Source organism: Leptidea sinapis, chromosome 47 (assembly GCF_905404315.1).
Source record: "Leptidea sinapis chromosome 47, ilLepSina1.1, whole genome shotgun sequence".
NCBI lineage: Eukaryota > Metazoa > Arthropoda > Insecta > Lepidoptera > Pieridae > Leptidea > Leptidea sinapis.
The window spans coordinates 2,609,662-2,623,103 of record NC_066311.1 but is presented as its reverse complement, the minus strand read 5'-3'; positions in this window follow the sequence as shown (position 1 = coordinate 2,623,103).

Here is a 13,442-nt window from a genome sequence, read left to right as displayed (position 1 = left end):
ATTTGAATGTGAATTTTTTCTTCAGTTTTAATCATCCACCGTTTCTTTTGGGTCCATATTGGCTCACCTAAATTTCTTTACCAGAAATTGTTCTTCCTAACTATTTGTAATCCGAATTACCATTCTTCCTAAAAATTGTCATCCTATAGGTTATAGGTTATAGGTTATCACGGGCTATTATCCGCAACTCGACGACTACAGCGCGCCTATTTTGCGTGGTGAGGAGGGCGGCTAATCCTGCCACCCTAGTTCCTCAAGGTAATGTATCAAACCTCTGATGTCACCCATGACCTCGGGGAGAGTCCTCGGTGACCCCAGGTGTTTGGCCCGGTATGAGGCCACACTCCTACACTCCAAAATGACGTGTGCGGCCGTTTCGTCCGCCTCCGTGCAGGCTCTGCACAGTGGGCTGTCGGTGACACCTATATTGAACAGATAACCGTAACCTAGGTCGTGGAAGTTTTACTAGCTTGCGAGAGAGCTTGGGGTCTATTTGTGGTAGAGCTTCTTTTGCTTGTCTACACCCACTTACGTTCATCCAGTACTTATTATGTAATTCCTTGGTGTGTTGGCGTATTACCTTCGTAGGCCAGCTAGGCGGGAGAGGGATAGTTGGTTCTGCTCCTTTTGCTGTCATCGCTGAGCCTCTCCTGGCCAATTCATCAGCGGCATCATTCCCTCGTGAGTTACTGTGTCCCTTTATCCATTGAAGAGTTACTTGGTTGTTATTTTCGCATAACTCCCTCAGACATTGGTGACAGTTGTATATTAGCTTAGAGGTGATAGTGTGGCTTTGTAGGGCTTGTAGTACTGATTTGCTATCTGAGAGGATGCGGATGGAGTAGTCTTTTACCTTTCGAGTCAAAGTAGCAGTGACTGCTTCTATGATACCCATACATTCTGCTTGGAAGACAGTGCTATGAGCTCCTAGTGATGCAGCTATTCTTATATTTAGGTCATCCGAGAACACTCCGTATCCCGTGCCCGACCTTGTCTTTGAGCCATCTGTGAAAATCCTGAGGTTTTTTATACTGAGGTCCTCTTTCAGTTCTTCATGCAGCTGTATTTTGTATCTCTTATCGAATATGTATTCCTTTGGAGATCTATCACTTACTGCCAACAGCAGAGGCTCCTTTTCAATCACCTCATTTAGAACCTCTGGGTGTGGGGATTGAGTGGTTTTCCAAAGATTTAATGTCTTCAACCTTACTGCGGCGCAGGCCGCCTCTTGTTTTATATAGAGGTGTAGTGCCGGAAGATTCAGCATAGCTTCTACAGCCGCGGTAGGTGTAGTTCGCATACATCCTGTGATAGCCATACACGCTAGTCTTTGGAATCATTGCAGTTTATTACAAGTAGTGATCAGCTTGGTGCGTGGCCACCATACAACTGCGCCGTAACATATCATAGGTCGTATCACAGCTGTGTAGAGCCATAGTACGATGTTCGGGGCAAGTCCCCATGTCTTTCCCAACATTCTACGGCATTGCCAGAAGGTTACGGTAGCTGTATTTATTTTTGTTTCCAAGTGGGCCGCCCAGTTTAACTTGCTGTCAAGTATAACTCCTAAGTATTTCACTTCGCTGTTTAGTTGGAGTTCGGTGTTAAACAGTTTTGGCAGTTTATAGTTACCCAGGACTCTTTTGTTTGTGAACAATACCAATTCTGTTTTATGTGGGTTGACTGATAGGTCGTTATCTATGCACCATCTTTCCACGATTTTCAATGCTGCATTTGTTACTTCACATATAGTACTGGCAAACTTTCCGCTTATTAATATAGTTAGGTCGTCTGCGTAGCCTACCGTAAAGTAGTGATTTTCGTTTAGAGTGGTAATTAGATCATTTACTACCAAGTTCCATAAAAGAGGTGAGATAACTCCTCCTTGGGGGCAGCCTTTAGCTACAAATGCTTTCTGTGTCTCACTTTCATTTAGAAAAATCACTCTGTGTTTGAGCATGTTTTCAATCCATGATGACAGAGTTGTACATACTCCATGGCGGTGTAATGCTTCTTTTATTTTTGTAAATTTTGTCTTATCGAAGGCTCCTTCAATGTCCACGAAAGTTCCTAGACAAAAGGTTTTTTCCGAAAGTGCGCCCTCTATAACGTTCACTACAGCGTGGAGTGCAGATTCGGTGCTTTTACCCTGACTGTATGCGTGTTGGTTGGGGTGTAGGGGTATGTTCTTAAGGTAATTCTCCCTCAGTTCTCTTTCACACAACCTTTCTAGGGTCTTTAGGGTAAAAGAGGTAAGGCTTATGGGTCTGTAAGATTTAGCGTTTGAATAGTCACTTTTACCTGGTTTAGGTATGAAGATCACTTTAACTTCCCTCCATATCCTAGGGATGTATCTATGCGCTAGACACGCCCTGAAAATGTTGATCAGCCGGTTGTGGAGACCTTCTCCTCCCCATTGCAACAAGGCGGGAAAGATCCCATCAGGTCCTGCTGACTTAAAGGGGTGAAAGGAATTTATAGCCCACTTTATTTTATCGGTTGTCACCAACTTGTGTGCTTGTTGCCAGTCAGCTTCCTCAGCGGTTATGTTTTCATTTACCCACTCGATATGCTGCATTATTTTGCATCCTGGAAAGTGAGTTTCCGTCAGGACTCGCTCTGTTTCCTCTGGTGAGTTGGTAAATGTACCGTCAGGTTTCAGCAGGGATCCAAGGATTTGCCTGGGTTGGTTAGAGATTAATTTCCTTGCCCTGTTGGCCTGGTTATGGCATTGGATGCTGCTGCAAAATTTACGCCAGCCTTCTGATCTTCTGTATCTGATGCGTTTCTTGTATTCAGACTTACACTCTTTGTAGATGTCCCAGTCGTATTGATCGCCTGTGTTCATTGCGCGGTTCAGATGTCTCCTCACTTTTTTCCTGAGCCTTTCTAATTCAGGTCCCCACCAGGTCTGGGGTCTTGGTCTGTCTGATTGAGGGCTGGTGAGGGGACATGTAGCATGATAACTGGCAGTCATGAATTCGTATATTTTTTCTATTTGGTTTTCGATGTTGTCTACTCCGATTATCCTGGCTGGGAGTGTTTCGTCCTTTAGACGCGATTCCATCAGCGACTTGTACTGAGTAAGATTCGTTCTGCGGGGTTTCCTCTTGGGAGGCGGTGTAGTGATGTTTACCTCCATGTTAAAAAGTATCCATTTGTGGTCTGAGCAGGATGCTTCTTTCGACACATGCCAATTGGATATATAATCAGACACTCCCTCTGTTGCTAAGGTGATGTCTATAATTGTTTTGCTCCTTCTATTTACAAAGGTGGGTTCTGAACCTACATTCAAGATATTAAGGTTAGTAGAAAAAAGGTATTCAGTGAGTTGCTTACCCCTTTTGTTGGTTGTTTGCATGCCCCAGAGCGGGTGATGTGCATTGCAGTCTGCAGCCACAATAAGCTCGCTCTTGGTTGTCTCGCAGTAGTTCACCAGTTTGACAAGTTCTTCCGGCGGTGGGTCTTCCCCGTCCGGCATATAGACGGAGGCGACCACTATCGCTCTCTGGTGAGTTGGAAGGATGTGTCTGTCCAGTATTTTTATTGCGCATAAGTCTCTGTAACAAAAATCTGTTAGGGGTTGCACATGTAGATTATTAGAAATGTAGATACAGGCTCTAGGGTGTTCTGGTCCTGAGTAATGTATAAGCTTACCTCCGATATTGGAGAGATGGCATATCCGGCCCCGCCTAACCCACGGCTCCTGGATTAGGGCGAGAGCTGTAGGGTTAACCTCCAACCATTTCCGAAGTTGGGCCGTTGCGGTTTCATCATTGTCATCCTAAAGTTTTCATGCACTCAACAACTCTCTCAACCATCTTATAGAGCAAGTGCGCATAGCTTTGAATGAGTACGCAGCCGTGGGGTGAGAAAGCCACATTTTATATATAAATGATGAAGTACCCTTAGTCCACAAACTATGCAAACAGTTCTCCAGCAGCCCCAGACCGGTCCAACCACTTTTAGATCAGGAAGGCCTTCTGATGTTCGTAGCGGCAGACAAAGCGGAAATCCTGGACGACAGTCTGGATCTACAGTTTGTACCAAATCCAGACTTGGATCCCACCACTTGGAGCACACCAGAAGGGTGGAGGAACATGTGGAGGCATATCTAGCAGGCAGACAGACAAGCGACCAAGACCAAGACCAGATGTTCGTCATTCCAGGCCAGGTGTTGAGGCTTATCAGACGCCTACCATTTTCAACGGCATATTCCGCTCCGGCCATTTTCCAGAGGCCTGGAAAGTAGGCAAGGTGGTGATGCTTCTAAAACCGGGAAAGGACACCCACAATCCCGAGAGTTTAAGACCAATTACTTTATTAAGAGCGTGAATAGCCCGTGTTTCGTGTGAGTAATGCGTATGATAGGATGCGCGCACGCCACAAATCCCGTTTCATTTATCAACTTACTCCGTACTCGCTCATTAGTTTTTGACCCTGGCTATTGATACACGGATTTGTAACGTTGCTATACTTTGACTCTGCTCTCCCTCGGCTTGTAAATCGGAATTTGAGTAATTATTTTCACTACCTACTGAAAAATTTATGTGTCAATATATATTTTAAATATTTAATATCTTCGAAAATATTCATTTAAATTAAATGCTGGAAAAGGCCATGTTGATCTATATTAAATGCACAATGTATACTTAATTTTACAAGGATTAATGCTGTATTGTTTAAATTTGCTTCGTAAATAAGCCATTATTTCTCGCAAATAGTAAAGGATAAAAAATGGGTATTGTGGATTAACCCTAAGTGATAGACATATACCTACCACCGCGCACTTTGTCGTCGAACAACAATGTTGTACAATACAAGTACTCTAGCACATTTTGATCTATCTCGCACGGTTCAGCCAGCGCGTGAGCGTTTGCTATGTACGCGGAAAATATGTGTTTATTTATGACATCACATTAGAGAGATAAACAACTCTAAAAAGATCAGTGTTTCTCTACTATCATCATCATCATCATTTTATCCGGAAGACGTCCACTACTGGACAAATTACTTTCTCAGTTCCAACCGGACCATCTTGTGGGGGGCCTACAAACACTACATGTTCTATCTATTAAAAACCGCATCAATATCCGTTACGTAGTTTTAAAGATCTATGCATACATAAGGACAGACAGCTGGAACGACTTTGTCGTGATGATAATACATTAATAAGATCAGATGTAATCAGAAGTGTCACTATCTCAGTGGCACTTTTTTGATCGCAGATGGTGTAGAAGAAATAAGGCTTGCTATTTTAAAGAGAGAAGTGGATAAAGTTTGCTGTCCTGTGATAGTAGTAGTTGCAGATGGTTCTTGGGCAAAACGTTCTAACAAAAGTGTATGTAGCTCGGTGCTGCATTGTTGGACTGCAAAGTGAAAAGCATACTGGTGATGATAAGAATTGATCAGGGCGGCTCGAATTTGAGCCTGATAAGTGATATGTCTCCTCTGTATAAGTTAAATGTATAGTTAAAAGCTGAAGAGCTTCAACACACTACAATTGATCAGAGTGATGATGAATTGTAGGCTCCAGAGAGCCGCAAGCGTATTATAACGTAAAATTTTGGAAAAGTCTGTAAACTACGAAAAAAACCACAATTATTGCGGAATTATTAAATTCATTGTTATACTCCCAAATCTATACTACTGTACTATGTGCGGTACTACTGTATGTTTGTAGTAAACTGGACTGGACAATGTCAAAAGCAGGTTATTCGAGGATAACCAAAATGTTTTTTTTGGTATTACTCGTGATTGCCTTATAGATGATGATTCCAATGTGGAAGTAAAATGCAATATAAAATTGATGAAATTAATACGACAGATGGAATAGAAAATGAATTTACTGATTTTTGTATACTTAACAAAAATATGTTAAAATTGAAAAGAAATCACAATTATTCATTACCGTGTTTCATACACGTCATCATCAGCCGGAATACGTAAGACGTAAGAAAGGCATAAAGTTTTATCATTTCATTTTTCATGTTTACACAGTCAAAATTCTATAAAATTATTTTATCGGGCCCTAAGGAAATAACTTTATGAAACAATTGAAAAAGATGACGGATCTATGCGAAACGTGGAAGCAAATCTAGAAAAAATATCTGCGAATGCTACTACTTGAATTGATTGACTTTCGTATTCCAAAAAATTAACCTGTACGGGAAAGAGTAGAAATAACGATATAACAAATTACTTAATTATTTGAAAAATAAGTATATTATGTTTTGTGTGTAATAATAAGCACCCCCTTTTACATATTTTATTATAATATATTTACAGTACCTTTATATCAAAATAAATATATACATTATCGGTTCATGAGTAGAACAGTCACAGTCTACCTACTCAAAATCTCTACTCCATGTCAGCTCCGTGTCAGTGGAAACGCGCCCTTATACTTGTATTTGCGTGTATAATTTATACATACAATACATCTCACATTATTAATAAATAAATTCTACTAAATCGACAAGCAAACCCATAGTATCTGGGCGATGCACTATATATTATGTGCATGGCTCATAAGTTATACTTCGGCCACCAACACCCCTCACCTCCAGCCTTCCTCCGAAATGTGCGATAGGGACAAATGCAGCTCAGACCGATTTTACCTACAAAATTTTGACTAAATAGAGGTTTCGTATTGCTCTGTTTTCCTCTAGAATATGGAACCTACCAAAAAAAATTTTAATACAATATTTTTAGGAAGAATGAGTCTATGTCGGTACGTTTTCCATTTTTTTAAAAGCCTTTTAAAATTGTTACGTGTTTGTCTGAACAGGGCGGTATAAAAATGGCATTTTCCACGATGTTTGAAGATTCATATTTTCTTATGTCGTTAGTTGATCGAAAAAAACAAAACGTACAGACATAGTTTTAGGATATCTTGTGTTTTGACAAAAAGTCTCCTGTCTGGAAGCATTGTCCAAGGAGAAAAAACGGGAGTACATTTGTATGGAAGAACGCTGCTTGATGGAGTAGGCTAGGCTCTAGAGTAGATAGTTTAGAGAGTCTTACTAAAAACATGACGCCCTATATTCAGTCTAGAGAAGAACAATTTGGTTTTAGAGCGGAACACTCCACCACCTTGCAGATTACACGCACGCACCTACCCTCACCCTTGAAGCTGATGTTGGAGGAACTCCCATGGAAGCCGGACGACAAATACCTGGGAGTAACCATTGACCGGAGACTCAGCTTCAAGAAACACGTATATAACACCATTGGGATGGAGAGATGATTTATAAAACGTACATACGGTCCAGGCTGACCTATGCAGCATCAGCTTGGTAACCATTTCTTATCTCGTGGAACCGGGATCGCCTGCAGGCACAAGAAAACCTTGCGTTGCGTGTCATTGTGGGGGCACCACGTTACGTACGTAACGCAACGATCACCAAAGATTTAAAAATTAAAAATATAGACGCCTTCGTACAGAGGCTTAGATATGTTCCGGCGAACAGATGCCTCCTCACACCCTCATCTGGAGGGAATTGGGTTTTTGAAAAAAAAAAATTGTGTTAAATGGAAAGATCATAAATAGGTTTTATAACAAAACATTTTTTTTTCGCAATCATTCAAAAGTTATTTCAAAATAAAAATTAATTTTTGAATACAGTACCGAAGACACGCCGACAACTCGCCGAGAAAATTGGTCCAGAATTGTCTAGAAAATTCAAAAAAAATCTGAAATGATATAAAAAGTTCTAAAATGGTTTCAATGATCTTGGATGTATAAGAAAGCTTGTCAAAAGATCTAGAAAGTTCCAAAATAACATTTATAACATAAGCATTTGTTAAAATCAATCCGAAATTTACTAGGACGTTCTAAAATTTTCTAAAATGGTCTAGAAATTTTCAAAATTAGCGCAACTGTTGAAATCGATCGATCGATAAAACGATTTAGAAATTTTTTGATTTAGAAGTTTTAAAAATTTCCGGAATACTCTAGAAAGTTCAAAAATATATTTAACTGTTAAAGTCAACCTGAAGTGGTCTTAAAAGTTCTTGAAATTTTTTGAAGTAATCTGTAAACTTCCAAAATGCCTAAAACATGAAGATTATTTAAAGTACAATTGTACAGTAACTAAACAAATTCACGTAATTTCGAGGAACAAACGAAAACGTCCTAACTATTTGAATATTCTAGAGTGTTCTGGTTCTAGAAATTTCGATATTTGATGATATACAGTATGGTCTGCATAGCCATGAAAAAAATAAAAATATAAGTAATTCTAGTCCACAGAACTATCGCAAATTAAATATTTAACTAAAAACTTTAAATTTAAAAAGTGAAATTTTCAAACAAAATAAATCTTTAATCAATATATATTTATAAAACAAGGTCGTGTTAGTTACACCATTTATAGCTCAAGAACGGCAAGACCAATTTTTCTGTTGTTTGTTTTTTTGGATTTCTCTTAGTCCGGAATAGGATAATAAGTAATAAAATATCGAAAAAAACACGAAATAATATTATTATAAAAAATAATTTATTTTTTGATACATTTTGTATGGATTGACATTTTCATGACATCTCGAGAATAGAAAGAATTCAATGAAGTTTTTTGTTAGTTACACTCTACATGAGTAATAAAATACAACTGACAGTGCACGTCATGTCGAGAAACGCAAGAATTGTGCTACCATTTTCTAGAAAATACTCAAAAATACAATGTTTGTTTCCAAATGACCCCGTTTGGGGCAGACATCTAAGAACGAGGATTTAATCCGACATTCAAGGTATTTATTTATTTACATACTTACACACAATATAGTAGAAGAATAACATACCTACTATACTTATTCCTATGTATTGTGTATGCTTTTTTTTTAAGGAATAGCAGGACAAACCAGCGTACGGGTCACCTGGTGTTAAGTGAACACCGCCGCCCGCACTCTCTTGCAACACCAGAGGAATCACAAGAGCGTTGCCGGCCTTTAAGGAAGGTGTACGCGCTTTTCTTGAAGTAACCCATGTCGTATCGTCCCGGAAACACCGCACAAGGAAGCTCATTCCACAGCTTCGTAGTACGAGGAAGAAAGCTCTTTGAAAACCGCACTGTGGGGGACCGCTACACATCCAGATGGTGGGTATGATATCTTAACTTGTGGCGTGTCGTGCGAAGGTGAAATTCGGCGGCAGGAATCAGGTTGAACAGCTCTTCGGAACACTCCACGTGATAAATGCGGTAGAAGACACACAATGAAGCGACGTCTCTACGCAACGCCAAGTGATCCAGCCGTTCACAGAGCGCTAGGTCACCGACAATTCGAGCTGCTCTGCGTTGCACGCGGTCAAATGGATCGAGCTGATACTGGGGTGCGCCAGACCAGAGATGACAGCAATACTCCATGTGAGGCCGGAACTGCGCTTTGTAGAGCGCTAGAATGCGGGCCGACTTGAAGTATTGCCGTGCTCTATTTATGACGCCCAGTTTTTTCGAAGCCAATTTGGCTTTGCCCTCCAGATGGCCACGGAATTGGCAATCGCTTGAGATTTCAAGACCCAGTATTCCGATACTAGGCGAGGCTTTAAGGGAAGTGTTCTCGAAGAGCGGTGTAACGGCAAATGGGGTTTTTTTAGTGGTAAACGCCGCAAACTTGAGACTTCTGGGGGTTATATTGGACAAGTTTCAACTTACCCCATTCCGCGACCTTCTCGAGAGAGGACTCGATAGAAGACATAAGTTTCTCTCGACACTGGTCGATGTTTTCCCGAGAGAGAGTTGCATGACCCGTGTATACGGCATCACCAGTGCTGTCGTCTGCATAGCAATGTATAACCAAGTCCATTTCCAACATATCATTGATATGCAGAAGAAACAGCGTGGGAGATAGCACACAGCCTTGGGGCACTCCAGCGTTCACGGGCTTGGGATTCGAGCTATAACCGTCGACAACGACCTGTATGCTGCGCCCAGAGAGGATGCTGGAGGTCCACTTGCATAAGCTCTCGGGAAGCCCAAATGATGGAAGTTTTGCGAGGAGCGCCTTGTGCCATACATGATCAAAGGCCTTCGCTATATCCAGGCTAACTGCCAGGCCTTCCCCCTTGCTTTCAATAGCCGCCGCCCATCTATGTGTTAGGTATACCAGAAGATCGCTAGTCGACCTACCATGGCGACAGCCGTACTGTCGGTCTTTGATCAACTGGTGACCCTCAAGGTATACCAAGAGCTAGTAGTTAATTATGCTCTCCATGATTTTGGAGAGTAGAGAAGTAATAGCAATAGGCCTGTAGTTTGCCGGATCCGAACTGTCTCCTTTTTTTTGGTACCGGATGGACAAGGGCTGACTTCCATGAGTCAGGGACTATGCCTTTGGAATAAGAGTGCCGGAATAAACGCGTTAGCACCGGCGTCAACTCAGGGTCACACGTTCTAAGCACGATTGGAGAAATGCGATCCGGCCCGCTCGACTTCCTGACGTCCAACGTAAACAGAGCTCGCCTAACAGTTTTCTGTCGGAACTGTACTTCAGGCATGGAGCTCTGATACGGCGGGATGTCGGCGGTGTTTTTCCGATGTCGTCAAGAGTCGAGTTGGAGGCAAAAAGAGTGCACAGGAGATCGGCTTTCTCTTTTGCCGTATGGGCCAGGGTGTCATTCCTCATGTGCAACGGCGGCATGGACGAATGGTTGAAGTTACCAAGAGCAGCTTTCAACAACGACCAGAACTTGCGTGTTCCGGTCGGGTAACTGGAAAGCTGCTCGCCAATTTTGACGACGTGCTTCGATTTCGCACGGGCGATGTGCCGCTTAAAAAATCTGGAGGCACGGTTATATTTCCTCTTCAGAACTTTGCAGTTTGGATCCTTTGAGCCCAGCGCCGCAACCCAAGTTCGATTCGCCTGTTTTTTGCAGTCAGATGCTGCTTTAACTGACGCATCGAACCAGGGCTATGATCTGCCACCGATCGGCACCGAGCTTGGTATAAAAATATCCATGCCCTGCAGTATCACATCAGCTACTGCAATGGCGCAGGCAGTAGGATCATCCGAAGCAAACCCTGCCCCAAGGGTAGGATGCAAAAAAGGATCGCATCCTATCCCAATCTGCTGACTTGTAGTGTCAAACGCAGCTGGTCGCTGGTTGTCTGCGACATTGGCGTCGGATAGGCACTACACTCCTGACCAGGCAATGGTCGGACGTTCCGAGTGGGGCGTCGACCTGGTAACCATAGGGATGTGTAGTCAGCAGAAAATCTAATAAGGACGGCATGTGGCTATCCACATCCAGGAGCCGCGTTGGCGACTCAACCAATTGGGACAGACCATACGCCAATGCAAAATTATGCACAGATCGCCCTGCGTAGTCTGTAGTACGTGATCCAAGCCATTCGGCATTGTGCCCGTTGAAATCACCCAAGACTACGATTTCAGCGGAGGGGATCTGAGCAAGCATGTCATCAAATGCCGCTTGAACGCAGCCCATGAGGTGATCCGTTTCTGCGTTACCACTATGGGACCTGTAGACACACGCATTGATGCGGACAAGGTTCTCTAAATCTGCGTGGAGCCAGAGAGTAGACAGGTCCCTACCCTCAAAATTGCCGAGACGGCGACAGCAGATATCCTCCCTAACGTACACACATACCCCGGCATGAGGCATGAAATTATGCTCTATTTTGTACCTGGGGTACGTTAAATATGTCGTATCGCAAATCTTTAATTTCCGATCCGTCTCGCATTCGCCCTGACCATTCAAATCTTAAGGCAAATCCTTGAAAGATTGTGGTCTGGATCAAAACATTTCAACGAGTAGAGGTCAACTGAGAACGGACTTTCCAAAATTCCATCCGCAAGAGTTTTTTTTTATTATGAACAGACCAACGTCTGTCGGGTCAGCTAGTATTCAAATAAATATACTAAGAATTAGCAGAACTGTTTAGACGACGTACATATTTACCTCTGGATCGTCGGCTTCACCATTGATTTTTTTGATTATTTGCGACGAAATAAAAATTCTCTATGTTCATTCTTACGAACACTTTTTTATTTCGGTAATAACTGATCTGAACTGTAAATTAAATATTGTGCATCTTGTTTTATATTTAAATTAACTCACCCGTATTCGCAAACGTCAAAGAAAAACTAAATGTCAAATTTACCGTAAAAGAAATAATTACAATTAACAAACTTAAAAACACAATTTACACATGTACACACATCACATACAGTAGTAGAAAGTGTCCATTTCAGCTTGATTCCTTCGAAAGGCAAACACATAATCTATTTGCCCAGAAGACTCGCGATACACTGGTCACTGATTAGTGATGACTGAAGTGGTGAACATTCAAATAATGAAAAAAATAAGCCTTTAATAGGGAATACCTCACAATTATAGTTTATCGATACTTTTTTACCATTATTAAGCATCCATTACGAAATACCTACCCAAGGATAGGATACAATAGGATAAAAGTTCTTACGCACATTAAATTATCGTGTAAAAGGAAATCGAGCCCACTATAATGATTTGTTGCGTGAATACAACTTTCTTCAGCTATGTCAGCGCCGCACTATAACAGACTGTGTAACTTTAAAGAAAATATGTACTGGTGAGCTGACATCTTCTGAGCTCCTCAGTCTCGTAGGCTTTCACGTCCCAGCCAGGTCTCTCCGCACATGCATTACTTTTGAGCTATCGTCCCCAAGAACAAACATTGGGTTTCGCGCGCCATTGCACAGAATGTGTAAATCTTACAATAGTTTTCTCGACATCGACATATTTTCGTGCTCCCCTGCTGTGTTCAGACACAGTTTAGAATTAAAATTAAAATCGTTCTTATCGTTGCCCCAAGTTTAGTTTTAATTAATTTCATTTGTCTACATCTTTTAAATTAGTTACTTCTGTGAATGTTTGCGTTTTGTGACTGTATACCTTTGATTTTTCTTTTTGTTATTATTGTATTTGTGAAACATGTGTTAGGACGCATCTACATTTATATTTTGTATCTCTTTCCTATATTTTTCAGTTCTTGTGATGTGTTTGTTATGTTTCCTTGTAATAATAAATAAATAAATAAACTATTTTTGTGTCCTATTCGAATGTTATTATAATTTTAACAAATTGTAAGTTTAATGAACATCTAGCAAGTATTTTTTTACGATTTAACTTACGAAACTACTGTTTTGTGAGTTGTGGGTGACTAAAAGGGTTTTTTGATGTGACGCTGTAAGTTTCTCACTCACATAATGAAAGAATAATAATATGGGTAGGTGTGTTTGTTGGGGAGTATATCTGCTGTCAACGTTTCGGCAATTTCAAGGGTAGGGTGTACTCTCTGGCTGCGAGTAGATTATGAAGACCACGTCCGGTCATGTCTACAGGTCATCTGGAAGGTGTCAAGGAAGGTGTCAAGGAAGCCAAATTGGCTTCAATGAAGCTAGGGTTCATTAATAGATCATGGTAATACTTCAAGCTGACCTAG